The 13087-nt window shown below is 38.2% G+C and overlaps 1 long non-coding RNA gene across 1 annotated transcript in view; it reads right to left on the bottom strand.

Annotated features, from left to right (window-relative positions):
• Positions 1–1047: 1047 nt before the first annotated feature.
• The window catches only part of LOC134810455 (uncharacterized), a 53916-nt gene continuing 41876 nt past the window's right edge, over positions 1048–13087 (bottom strand). The window contains exon 3 of the long non-coding RNA XR_010158548.1: positions 1048–1861. This is a non-coding gene — a long non-coding RNA (uncharacterized LOC134810455). The remainder of the gene's footprint in view (positions 1862–13087) is intronic.

Raw genomic sequence — 13087 nt, 5'->3', positions numbered from 1 at the left:
TATATTTTCTGATGCCAAAGGTCTCATATTTGCATGCCTATTCTAGGCATGGATTGTGGGAGTCTGAGCTTTAAAATAGTCCACAAGAATCATTTTGTGATTTGGGCTTTATCTACTGCCTTCAATTTTAGGCATCAATTTTGAAGTCATATCAGTAGCCTTACCACTTGAAGTACCACCAAGTAGGAGGCTAATTTTATCTAAGAAAAGTGTTTCTACTTCCTTTGGTTTTGGTTTTGGTGAAGACATAGAGGGGATAGGAGGATAAAGTAGAAAGAAGTGATTTGGCAACTATCCTATTAGTTTAAATCCCAATTAGACCTAACTGCATAATTCAGAACCCAAGTCGAGTCTCCTAGCAGCTCCCCTTTAAGGGGCTCTGGGGCTGGCCCATCACAGAAGCCCTCCACTGAACTTCCTCCCCAGTTGCTCCCATGGGCACGTTGCCTTGTGTCAGAAGTCAGAGTATGTCTTCTTCCAGCTTGAGTTTCTAGCTTCTAAATATTTGTAGCAGACTTTAAGTGGCAGGATAAGTGGATAAATGAGGAATATATCACAGAGACTCACAAAACTGCTCAGGCCCAACTAGTGCCTACGTTATCAGCTCCTCCAATCTCTGTACTTTTCCTTTGCTAGAGACATCACACCCACAACTGCTTTTCAATGCCCTTGCCACAAGGCTGTGAGTTCCATGGGGACCCATGTCTTATACATTGTTATATTCCTGGTATCTGACACCATATCAGGCATACTAAGATACTTTTAAAATAAAGCATGAGAGGCCCAAACTACCTTGTTTAAAAAGGCAGAAAAAAATTGTAAAGAAGGATGACAAGGCGTGAATATTTTTCAAGTCACAATCATAAAAATTTTTATAAATTGTTATTGATATATAGATTATATATAATCTATTTATATTAGATTAAATATAATCTGGCAAATAAATTAATGAATGGATCTCATATAGTTTATTTTAAGGAGAATTCATAGTACTGAGGAGAAGTAAAATCACCAGATACAAAATTAACAGATGTTTTAGTAGCCCAAAGTGTGGAGTAGGAAGTATACGTTAGTCCATTCTCACACTGCTATAAAGATACTACCCGATACTGGGTAACTTATAAAGGAAAAAGGTTTAATTGACTCGCAGTTCCACATGGCTAGGAAGGCCTCAGTTAACTTACAATCATGATGGAAGGTGAAGGGGAAGCAAACTTGAACTTTTCACATGGCAGCAGGAGAGAGTGCTAGCAAGAGCAGGGAAAACTGCCTATAAAACCATCAGATCTTGTGGGAACTTACTCACTATCACGAGAACAGCACGGGGGAAACTCTCCCTCTTAATCCAACCACTTCCCACCAGGGCTCTCCCTACAACAACGAGGGATTACAATTCAAGATGAGATTTGGGTGGGGACACAAAGCCTAACCATTTAAGGCATCTTAGAATTCTACCTACCTCAGTAATCTTGAGAGACAAATATCTGTTATTTTCACCTTTGAGGAAACTAAGATTTCAAAGATTTAGCTGACTTGCCCAAGGACGTCTACCTGAGAAATGTTTCTTACTAGGAATGTCCCCAGGAGATATTCGGCAATGTTTGGAAACATTTTTGGTTGTCACAAATGGGAAGAAGCTGGAAAACTTTTAGCTGGCCCAGGTTAAAATTCTATTAGCACGTAAGAAGAAAAGAAGATATCAAAAAAGAAGGAGAGAACATATCAAAGTTGCTTCATAATTAATATAAAGTCAGATGCTCCAGGAGGTGTCAAATAATTTGCCCATGATCTGATGATAGTCAACTTACTCACCATTACCTTGTTCTTTCCAGTAATGATGACTCACACTTTTCTTCATAGCCTAAATGAAAAAGAATAACATAAAGCAAGACTCAACAAACTAAGGGTCTTCTTGATACTAATAATAAATTAGAAGTTCAAGTTCCCTATGAGATTTACAGGCTCCTTTAGAGAAAGTACATTATTAAGCACATGTCCTTCTAAGTGATCAAGATGTAAGTTTTCCTTGCAGTATAATGCTTTTAGGCGGAGAGGTAACAGAGTCCAGAGACCAAAGGGAGACACAGGATGAGAAAGGGAGGCAACTGTTATGATGTGCTATACACAAATGTATGACAGTCTCACCCCATGAAGGCTCACAGCTCTCCAGTTCCTTTTGATGACTGCCTGTGTGGCCAAAGTTTAAAATAGACTTAGTATAAGTGAGTGCTGTGCCACAGGAGGAGATGGAAGAGCATGAGAAAATTACGAAGTACAATGTAGACAGCTTAGCTAGGAAGATGATGTTGACATAGATGATAGATCAATCGATAGATAGATAGATATAAAAATGGAAAACAGGCCCTTTCCTCTTAGGCACTACATTCTCTGGGACCTTTTTCAAGACCATGTGAGGTCAGCATTACTAGCCCCATTAACAAATGAGAGACAAAGAATGCTAAATATCCTGATGCAGGCAGCAAAGCCCCTATTCCATCTGGCCCAGTTGCCTCTATAGGCTTACTTTGTATCACTCTCTTTCTCATTCATTCAGCTCCAGCCACACTGGCCACCCTGCTGCTCCTCAAATGTACCAGGCACATTTCCATGGGGCCTTCACACTAACAGCTTCATCTGCCTGTGGTGCTCTTCCCTGAAGATCTACAGGGTTCATTGTTTTTCCTTAGGTGTCTTCAAATGTCACCAGTTCCTCTCTCCCTCTTGATATTCCTCTACTCCATTCCCTGCTTTACTTCTCTTTAAAACATTTCTCACCATCATATTCTACATCACCCATCTATTCCAATCCTGCCCCCAACAACAAAATAACCTGATGCAAGAGCTTGCATGTAGGCAATGTATTTTGCAAGTAATGCCAAGGAACAAAAATGCGAAAATGGGAAGAGTGAAAAGAGAACAAAAGCAAAGCTAATCTAGCAGTGCATTATCAAGTTGGTGACAAACGTGGGTAACTAGGGCTCAATATGATTAGGGTTCCTCTGAAAGTCCTGCATAACACATGTCAGAATTGTCTACCAGAGTTACAGGCTTCTATCTCCTATTCTTTAAGGGTAATCCCATGGCTGTGTTAGGAAAGATTCAGAATGGCTGAGCAGGTTCCCATAAGTGTTCCACACAGAGGAACACTAGGGCAAAAGTTGGAGTGAGGTGTTAGCTGGTCACACCTGCAATCAGCTAGTTGTGGTACCAATGTCTGGAATAAAATGGTCAACCAAGAGGTTGTGAGGTAGGATATAAGAGGTTCATGATAGAGTCCAGCTTTTGCAACACTGAGACTTCTCCCAGAGCCTTGAAGGCAGTGTGGCCAGTACTGATTTCTACAATAGACTCAATAAAGAAAAGCTATTTGGGAAAGGGAGTCCCTGCTACCACCAGGCCGTCACTGATATTAACCATCTTTTTTCCTCCTCCAATGTCATTCTAAGTTTTCCCTATTCTTAGTCACCACTCCAGTTGATCTAAACTGCTTTGTCTGGAGAGATGGCTCAAACCATCATCTACATGGGGTTAGAAACCTTTATTACTACACCACAGTCAGGTCATTGTCTTTACAATAGTCCATTTTCTGTTATCATCTGGACAGCCCCAAGGAAGCTCCTGGTTTCTACACCTGCTCTTCCATGGTACCACCAAGCAGCACCACCACGAGGAGCAACCATAGCTCCTCATTCAAATCAGGCTCAGTTATCCCCACCAACGTGATGATTTCCTTCTGCTTTTGGGGCCACTTGCATGAGAAGCCCAAAATGGCCAACAATGGTCATAGTTCCAAGACTATGACTTATTCTGTCCTCTAGTGAAGTATCCTCCTGCCATGGTAGAAATCAGAACTCCTAATCCATCAGAGCCTAGATTGTAGGAATGAGAAGCACAGACATCACTATGAGTCTGTGATACCATGGGGCCAATCTTTTACTTCATGGTTTCTAACCCATGTATTCTAGCTTTGGGGAGGTCACAGCACCATATGTTGGCCATTAATTTGGGGCATACACACATCCTGAGGAAAGCATTCCAAGCCTACATAGTGTAGTCCCTAAACTGGCACCTCGGCCAAGCCCCCAATATATCTTCCCATCATTCTTTGAGGAAGCCACACCACTGTAGGTAAGACCCAGTACTTTTCACCATTGTATTCCAACATGTAGATTAGTACCTGGCACGTTCATCACTCTGAATATATGAATGAATTAATCAACCAATTATTCTCTTTAGATTAACTGAGACATTCAAAATCAAAAAACAAAGAGGTTGAAATTCATTATAAACTCATACCTCACATTATTAAAGCTTGAGGAGTGATCTCTTAGATACAAACGTAATTAGCTTCTATGATGTTGAAAAATAAAATTAGGAAAATTGAAAAATTCACACTTTCATAATGTATGTGGAATTAATCTATTAATATAAAAACCATACATATTTAGCCTACCAACAAATCATACACTTGGCAACATAGGGGTACAAATTCACTTATTTTTCTTTGTCCTGAACACTAATGAATTCTGTGTATGAAAAACTTCATTAAGAAACATTATGTTTAAAAACAAATTGTCAAAACCCGACTCTACCAGATTAAATGTATGTTAAAACATTTAAGATGACATTTATTGCATCAATTTTTTAAATAATGCTTGAGAAAGCTGTTAACATAACTTCATAGCCCAAAACCTTCTTCTCTTTCCCTTTGTAGCATATTTCTCCGATAATGTATTTTGCCTACTGCTACCAAAGTACCAGAAAATAATGCCTAAAAGACCAAAATGAAGTGTTTCAGAATTAAGGAGAAAGTTGTAAATTTGTAATGTTTTAGACACATTTCAGTTTAGCGCTTGATAGATCATGTTGGGTTGGTTGCGAGAGGGATTTCAAGGGCTTGGGAAAATAAAGTCAGTGTATGTGTAGTTTCATTTTTGAGAGAATCACTTTATTACTGATCACAGGACAGTTGTTGAGCTCTGACAGCTCTAAGTGCTGAAAACATTAGAGAAGGTCCATTTTTTTGTTTTTGCCCAATTATGAACTGTAACTTGGTGAGAGAAGCAATAGAATCTATTTACCTAACCTAATGGTAATGCTTCATTTTAACTAAAATGTCAACACATAGTGGTCTCTGCACATATTTCACCAGCATCTAAATTCCACCATGGGGTTCAAATTTTTTAAATGAAATCTTAGACCTTTGGTAGAAAAAGAGCCAAGGATTTATATATCAATGTAAAAATGGCCTATCTTAAAATATACTTATCACAAATATAAGAAATTCCTAAAATTTGGGGTTTTCTTCTATGGCTTTCTCAAAGGTCAGAGTGCAATGTTTCTATTCAAATGAACAATTCAACTAGTTAACTAATACGAAGCCCCTTTTCTTATCTTCTGCTAACCTCTCACCTTTGAAATCAGTTGTCTAACTTCAAGTGTTGCCTTCCCAATTAATGAAGTTATCTACACAATTTTCAAAATGTGACTCCATGTCTATGAGTTTGTTGTTAATATTACTGGAAAGACAATATAATGTGAAACAATAGCAAAAAGCAAAAATTGAAGGCACTAGCACCTTCTTTGTGGGACAGGAAAACTAACAAAACTTGGTGATTTATATTAACTCAGGACCACAGTAATCTCATAAAATGGCTCTTTCTTGGATTTTGCAAGATGGTTTCATTATTTAGTGCACCAATCAAAAAGATAGCCAAGTTTTTAATCCAGGCCAATTGAAAGCAAACAATCAATGCAAGTAAGAAACTAGGAAAAAAAGGAGAAATTCTGATGTCCAGCACATATATTAAACTTAATTATATTTTTCATGATAAAGTAAATTTGCTCAGTGGAGTCTCAAAGTATGTTATTGTTATAAATTATTTTAAAGTTTTCAAAGATAACTTTCAAAATTAAAGTTATAAAAGATGACTCCCATTTTCTCATTTTCCTCCTCAGTTTTTAATGAGCATACATTTCTCACTTCATCCATTAAGAAATGTTTGTGGTTTAAAAAGTTCATGTTGACTGCAAAAATGGTGATAGAAGAAAGCTCTGAGGATATTGCTATAAAGTTAATAAATCATCTTCACTCATCAACTGTCTTCAACCCGCACAAGTTATAAAGGATTATTTTGTTAGCATCACAGGGTACACAATTTAAATTTAGAGAATCAGCCCTAGCAGAATAAGTTTGAATTCTGGAAGCTTCTAGGTCCCCTTGCCTTTAAACATTATATGCTTCAGAGTCCTTACATTTTCAATTGACAGAGAAACAGAAAATCATTCTAACGTTTACCGTAGCTTTTCCCTCTAAGGGCTTCTTGCCAAGAATTTGCATGTTGCAATTATACCTCAAATTAGAGATTTGAGTTTCCCTGCCTGGTCAATTATAAGACCCTTGGCCTTACCAGAGAATGAATACACGCTCTCAACTTTGCAAAGGTCTGAGTCAACAGCTTGTTGGGCTTTGAAGAACCTCAGCCGTTTTTGCGGCTGGAGCTTTTTCTCCTTTTCGTGTTTCAGGACCACTGCTGGTTTTCATTCATCTTCATTCGGTGGGTTTCATGTGACATTTTGGGGCTGGAAACATAATGTGTCAGAAGATAGCTGCAGCTTCCTACTGCGTTAGTTATTGTTTCCTTTGTCAGAAGGTGAGTGAGCACAAACATTTTCCAATTGCTCTGATTTTCAGACAGGTTTAGATCTACTGCGCCATCACTGATGCACACGCCTATACCATTTAGAAACACTTGATATAGATTTCAGAAGAGATTTCTAAGTTCAGTTCTATACAAATAAATGTACTATCATTTATCCTTTTTCCAGAAGAGGCAGAGATTTCATATCCTCTCCTTGGTTTACCCCGATCAGTATAAAAGGAATAGATATGGTGCTTCAAAAACACTTCTCATTTGGGTTCAAAAACAGCAGCTCACCTTTCTGCTGGAAGCAAAACATTATCATGATCAACAGAACCTGTCTGTTGGGATTCAGTTCTGCAATCCTTTCATGGATCAAATTCCCATCAGAATCAGAATTAAGTCCTAAGTGAAAACTTAAAGTACATTATAATACTCAGCCTCATAAGTTCCACCAAGGCTTTGCCAAAGGCATTGAATGATTTATGATAAACTTCAGAACCTCAGTCCCCTCTTCCCAGGGTGTCTTCAATTAATTCTTTGAAGAACTTTACTCTTGATTCCTTGTTGAACTGAAGTAATAAGGGGTTTAAGGCCTTTATATTTTTCCTCAAACTTTTTCTTCTTAACTTAGAATATCTGCAAGTGAAATATAATTGATTAGATCTTTCTAAATGTGTCTTTTATAAAATTATGGTTAAATATTATCTTATTCCTGGCCGGGCGCGGTGGCTCACGCCTGTAATCCCAGCACTTTGGGAGGCCGAGGCGGGCAGATCACGAAGTCAGGAGATCGAGACCATCCTGGCTAACATGGTGAAACCCTGTCTCTACTAAAAATACAAAAACAAAATTAGCCGGGCGTGGTGGCGGGCGCCTGTAGTCCCAGCTACTCGGGAGGCTGAGGCGGGAGAATGGCGTGAACCCGGGAGGCAGAGCTTGCAGTGAGCCGAGATTGCGCCACTGCACTCCAGCCTGGGTGACAGAGTGAGACTCCATCTCAAAAAAAAAAAAAAAAAAATTATCTTATTCCTGCAGAATTCATATGACTTTTAAGTATAAATCTCTATGTCATCTTAGTTATAAAAATCATATCATTAGAAATTGCCAAAATGCATTACACTTCAGCCTGAAGAGTAAGGTTCTTTTCAGTTAGAAAATAGCTCCCCAGGAAATTCCATGTTGGTCTGTATTTGATTCCCCAGCCACTTGGGATGCAGATGCATGCCATTGACGGTAATAAGAATTGGATGTATGTCTATAGGTAGACTGTAAAATTTTAAAGTCTGATTTGTCTCCTCATATGGAGAAACTGAATCCTAGGAAAATTTAGAGACATTTCCTAGATCACACATTTCATTAAGGTTAGTGTGGGTTCTCTTTCTATTATGGGGTGTGGCATCAGAAAAATGTGGTTTTAAACACTGGGTCAACTAGTAATATGCCTTATATAAGTCATGGCATAGTCTACTTAGTGATGCCATGAATAACCCACTGAGCTTCATATTCTTAACTAGCATATTCTTAACTTATCTATATTCTAAGATAGCTGAGAAGATGAAAAAATATGTGTATAAAAATTCTGGCCCCAACACGCATTAAATGATGGTAAAGATTATAATTGTTGATCTTTTTATGTAACTAACCTCCTAAAATTCTCTTTCTGCCCTTTTCTCCCTGATTCATTCTTCACACAGCTTATGGATTAACTATCTATAGCACAGGTCTTAGTATGATTCTCTTTTTTTTTTTTTTTTTTTTTTTTTTGAGACGGAGTCTCGCTCTGTCGCCCAGGCTGGAGTGCAGTGGCGCGATCTCGGCTCACTGCAAGCTCCGCCTCCCGGGTTCACGCCATTCTCCTGCCTCAGCCTCCCGAGTAGCTGGGACTACAGGCGCCCGCTACCACGCCCGGCTAATTTTTTGTATTTTTAGTAGAGACGGGGTTTCACCGTGTTAGCCAGGATGGTCTCGATCTCCTGACCTCGTGATCCGCCCGCCTCGGCCTCCCAAAGTGCTGGGATTACAGGCGTGAGCCACCGCGCCCGGCCGATTCTCTTTACTTTAAATATCCTCAATGGCTTCCTATCATCAATGAAATTATCTTAAAATTTCTCACCCTAAATTGCAAAGCCCTGCGTATCAGGCTGCAGCCCACCTTTCCAAAAATCATTTTAACTGTTTTTCTGTAATTACACTATTTTCATGTCTAGCTAAATTGGTTTACATTCCACAGACAATTCTCCAAATTTTTAAAACCAAAATTCCATCTCCCCTATAAGCGCTTTATTTACTCTTCCAACCAGATGCAACATTTCCCACAGAAGTGGGGAAGAGAAAGGAAAAAGCACCTACTGAATATATTTTCTGTGCAGAGTTCTTTCTTCTGTGCTGGGCACTTTACATTTGTTATTTCATTAGTGCTTCTCTTATGACATGTTATCTTTTGTCATAACAAAAGACATGTTTGTTGTTGTCCATTAAAGCTGTCCATTAAGGGCAGAAATAATGTCTTAATCTCTAGCCTAGAATATTTACAAGTAGAAGGACTTAGGGGGAAAATGCAAACTGAACACCTTAAATTATTATCAATAAAAGCATTAGCCAGAATGAGGAGTTGAGGGGCATTTGAAGCAACTTGGAAAACCATGGCAGCTTATTTGGGGTAGAAAGGCCCTCTTTTACCCATCATAAATCATCATCAGATTTATACTTTGTTAGCAAAAGGGGGCTGAAGTACAACATGTCATATAGTGTGTTGCAATTGTAACAGGGCCTCACTCTTCTTTCTTCTTCCCAAGGCCTAATCAGTTACATAAAAAAAGAAAGAACAGAGGAGACGAGAGAAGAAAAAAGACAAGAGAAGAGAAGAGAAGAGAAAAGAAAGGAAAAGAAAAGAAAACAAAAAAAAGGAAATTACCACGAAACCAGTCCTGGAAAATGTAAAATGTTACTTGCATCATCATGTGAAAAAGCTCAAAAGATGGAAAAATATTTTCTAAGTACATTTATTTGGACATAACATAAGTATCTTCCAACATATTTTAGAGAATGGAAGATGTGGTGAGTTGAAAAGATGAGTTTACCGTAGGAATTTAACTAGGTATCAGCTCTACATATGCTTTATGGTCACAAGTTGCCACTTATAAAACATTTATATACTCTTATGCATATCATATAACTGAACATGAATGTTAGCATGTAAGTATATGTATCTGATGAAAATGCCAGAGTTATAAAATCTTTTTTATGTTTTTTTAATCACAAAAATATCAAAATGCACCTTGGTTTTAGGGAATAATTTTCTATCACTGGTCCTGAGAACCTCTAAAATTATGGAACAATCGTTCCAGACTCTCAATACCATTAAGTTCAATGAACTATAAACTCCAGGGCAAAGAACACAGCTTTTTTGATCAACAATGTATACTTAACGTCCAAGCTTAATGACTGAAGAAAGTAAACTCCCTAAAAACATAGGTTTTTTTTAATGAATCAAAAGAAAAGGAAAAAGAAAAAGATATTTAGAAAGGACCCATAGTTTGTCATCTGAATGCAGCAGACATTTAAAATGGACTCTATCTTTTCAAGAATATGAAATCTACTGACCCCTTTCAAGGGGTTCCCCCACCTTTCATTGCCTCCCTCAGCAGAGGGGTTGCTGGATGCCATTACTCAGGGAAACAGTTTTGATTCCTTCGTGATCGCCTATTATCTCTCTTGTTTTATTGAACCAGGGTCTCTCTGCACCCTGGCAGAAGCTGGCAATTCATCAGGATACCATTTAGGGAATCACTGTGATGCTTAGTTTACAGTCCACAAGGCAGCTACTGGGAGAATCTGGATCAATGTGTTTTATGCCTCTGAAATTTGGGCAGCAAAGAAAGAGTGCTTCAGTTATAAACTTGCAATGTCCATAGTTCTCATCATCCTTCTGAACAAGCAGAAGCTCCCCTTTTCTGAACCCAAATGGAGCAATCCAATTACAAAGTCATTAAACTCCGTTATAAGGTGGTTCATAGGAGTTCCTGTTTCCAGCAAAAGCCTTTTCTGTGTTCATCCAACATATATTCTGGCCTCTTGCACTCAGTTTACAAGGTTTCTAATTAAGCTCCAGAGAAGACGATATAGTTCACTGAACTGAGTCACTATGCTACAACTGGGAAAGAAGAGGCATTCCTATTTTATCAGAAAAATAAACACTTTAGTTTCATTTCCTCTGCCACATATGTTATCTCTTTGTGCTGTCACAACATTTTTTATAGGTTTTTATTTCAAAGGATTACCTTGAGATTACTGTCAACGCAAGCCAGAGAGACATCTCCATACAGAATATAGGGGTAATATTTTTTCTCCTAAAACATCCTGCTACAGACAATATAATATCATATAATATCACCGAAATAATCTCCCCTATTAAGAGCAAAGAGACAGTTTTCAATAGTACTTTGGTCCAAAATTTGAGGAAAATAAAATGTTTATCAGTGACAAAAATACAATTTACCAGCTTGATTTTTAAGTCAAAAATTTAACCTTTTAAACGATTTCAGAAGCTCCGCTAATTTCTACTGTTCCTTGTAACATCTGTAGGCAAAATACAACATGCTGGGTCATAATTCATAGCTTGGCAAGAAAATGTTGCTTAAAAACATAAAGGTCCTTTTCTTTTTATGCAAGAGGAAAACATTTTAGTTATTATTCAACTCAAGTAAATGCTCATAACCATGGAATTAAATATTTCTGAAGGGTTCATTCCTGAGCTTTCTGGGTTGAATTAGGCTTTCTCAGAACTATACTTCATGTCACCCACATGTCTTAAGAACTGGTGCCTTCTGCTCAGCTGTGCATTTTTTTGCAGACATGCTGGATATCTACGCAGTAAGTGCTCTGAAACTTCAAAGAGACACAGAGCATTCTGTGCTTTCTCTTCCCACCATTCCATGTAAACACCATGAATAACCAGACCATTCTTATGCCAAAAGGCCCTGATGGCTTGACTTTTTGGTCTGTTAATTGTTCACAATCACTCCTTGCCTGTATTGTGCTTGGTAGGACCACCTTTCTGCAGCCAAAATCCAGCCACTTACCACTGCATATACTTCCTACAGCAGAATAGATACTGACCAAAGCCTAGTAGAAACCTGCATGGCATCCTGTCTCTTAATACTTAATGCTACCATGCCCTCAGAGTATTCTTATTCAGAATCTAAACAAGCATGTATTCAGAGGCTACAATGTATCAGGCATTGGTGGTGTTAGCAGTCATAGTTCAGTGAATGGGAAGAAAGATAAAAATCCATGCCTCCCAGTGACTTTAAGTCCTGGTAGAGACAAATACAGAAGATAAGTAAATAAACAAGATAACTGTAGATAGTAATAGGCTCTGTAGGCAATAAACCTCAGGATAATGTGATAGAGAATGACTTGGGGATTGGTAATACCCAGATGGGGAGCTGGAACACCGTCCAGGGCAGATGGCATTTGAACTGAAACCTGAAGGAAAAAAGAATCTGGACAGCCTCAACACCAGATCAAACAGTTTTTGAAACATAGAAAACAAGAACAAAGCCCCCAGTGGGTGAGAGGAACTGAAGAAGCCTAGTAGGATGGAAGTATAATGATACTCATACACTGGAGAATATTGCTAAGTGCAAACAATTCTAAGCTTGTGAAAGTTCCTTGTGATTATTCTATATTTCTTTGAAACATATTGATGAAAAATTCTTTGTAATAATTCCCATCCAAATGTGACTTCTTGGGTGCAAACATAATTTTCACAACTTATTTAAAAGCCTATTTAACTTTGCCTATAGCATGCTTCACAGAAATAGTAACACCCATCTTACAGGACTTTCATGAAGACTACTATGTACGGCAGTCCTCACTTTTTTCCTGCTCAAAATCCTGTCTCCCTTTCCTTTGAAAAGAACACAGACTTTGTTTGTGACCATAATGTGTTCTCCTTAAAACTACATGCATGCATGCATTCCTACACATATACCCACAACCTCACCACTGCTTGCAGCTAGTGAGTTGGCAAGTATGGCACACGTAGCACAGAGATACTAATGAGATGTGAATAGAAGATAGATCTTAAACTCACCCATTGTATTTCCCTTTACTGTTCCCTGTCTGGAAAATGAATGTGATGCTAAAAGAAAGGCAGCCTTCTGTGACCCTGAGGTAGCTATGAGAAGTGGCATATTTGGAATAGTTGAATGGACAGCTTACAGGAGCTGTGTTCTACATAGATACATAGTTGTATGTAGCCAAATGCAGAATTATATGTAAAGTGCCACAAAACAAATGTAAGGTAAATAGTAGAGTAAGGCCTTCATTATCATTTATATTACTGGTGTGTTTTAATGAAGCATTGAATTTATTTACAGAAAAGGATGCTAAGCTGAGATATTTTAAAGTCAAGCTATATAAGAATTTGAAGGGATATT

This window comes from Pan troglodytes, chromosome 6 (genome assembly GCF_028858775.2).
Source record: "Pan troglodytes isolate AG18354 chromosome 6, NHGRI_mPanTro3-v2.0_pri, whole genome shotgun sequence".
NCBI lineage: Eukaryota > Metazoa > Chordata > Mammalia > Primates > Hominidae > Pan > Pan troglodytes.
This window is presented reverse-complemented; position numbering and strand designations above follow the sequence as displayed.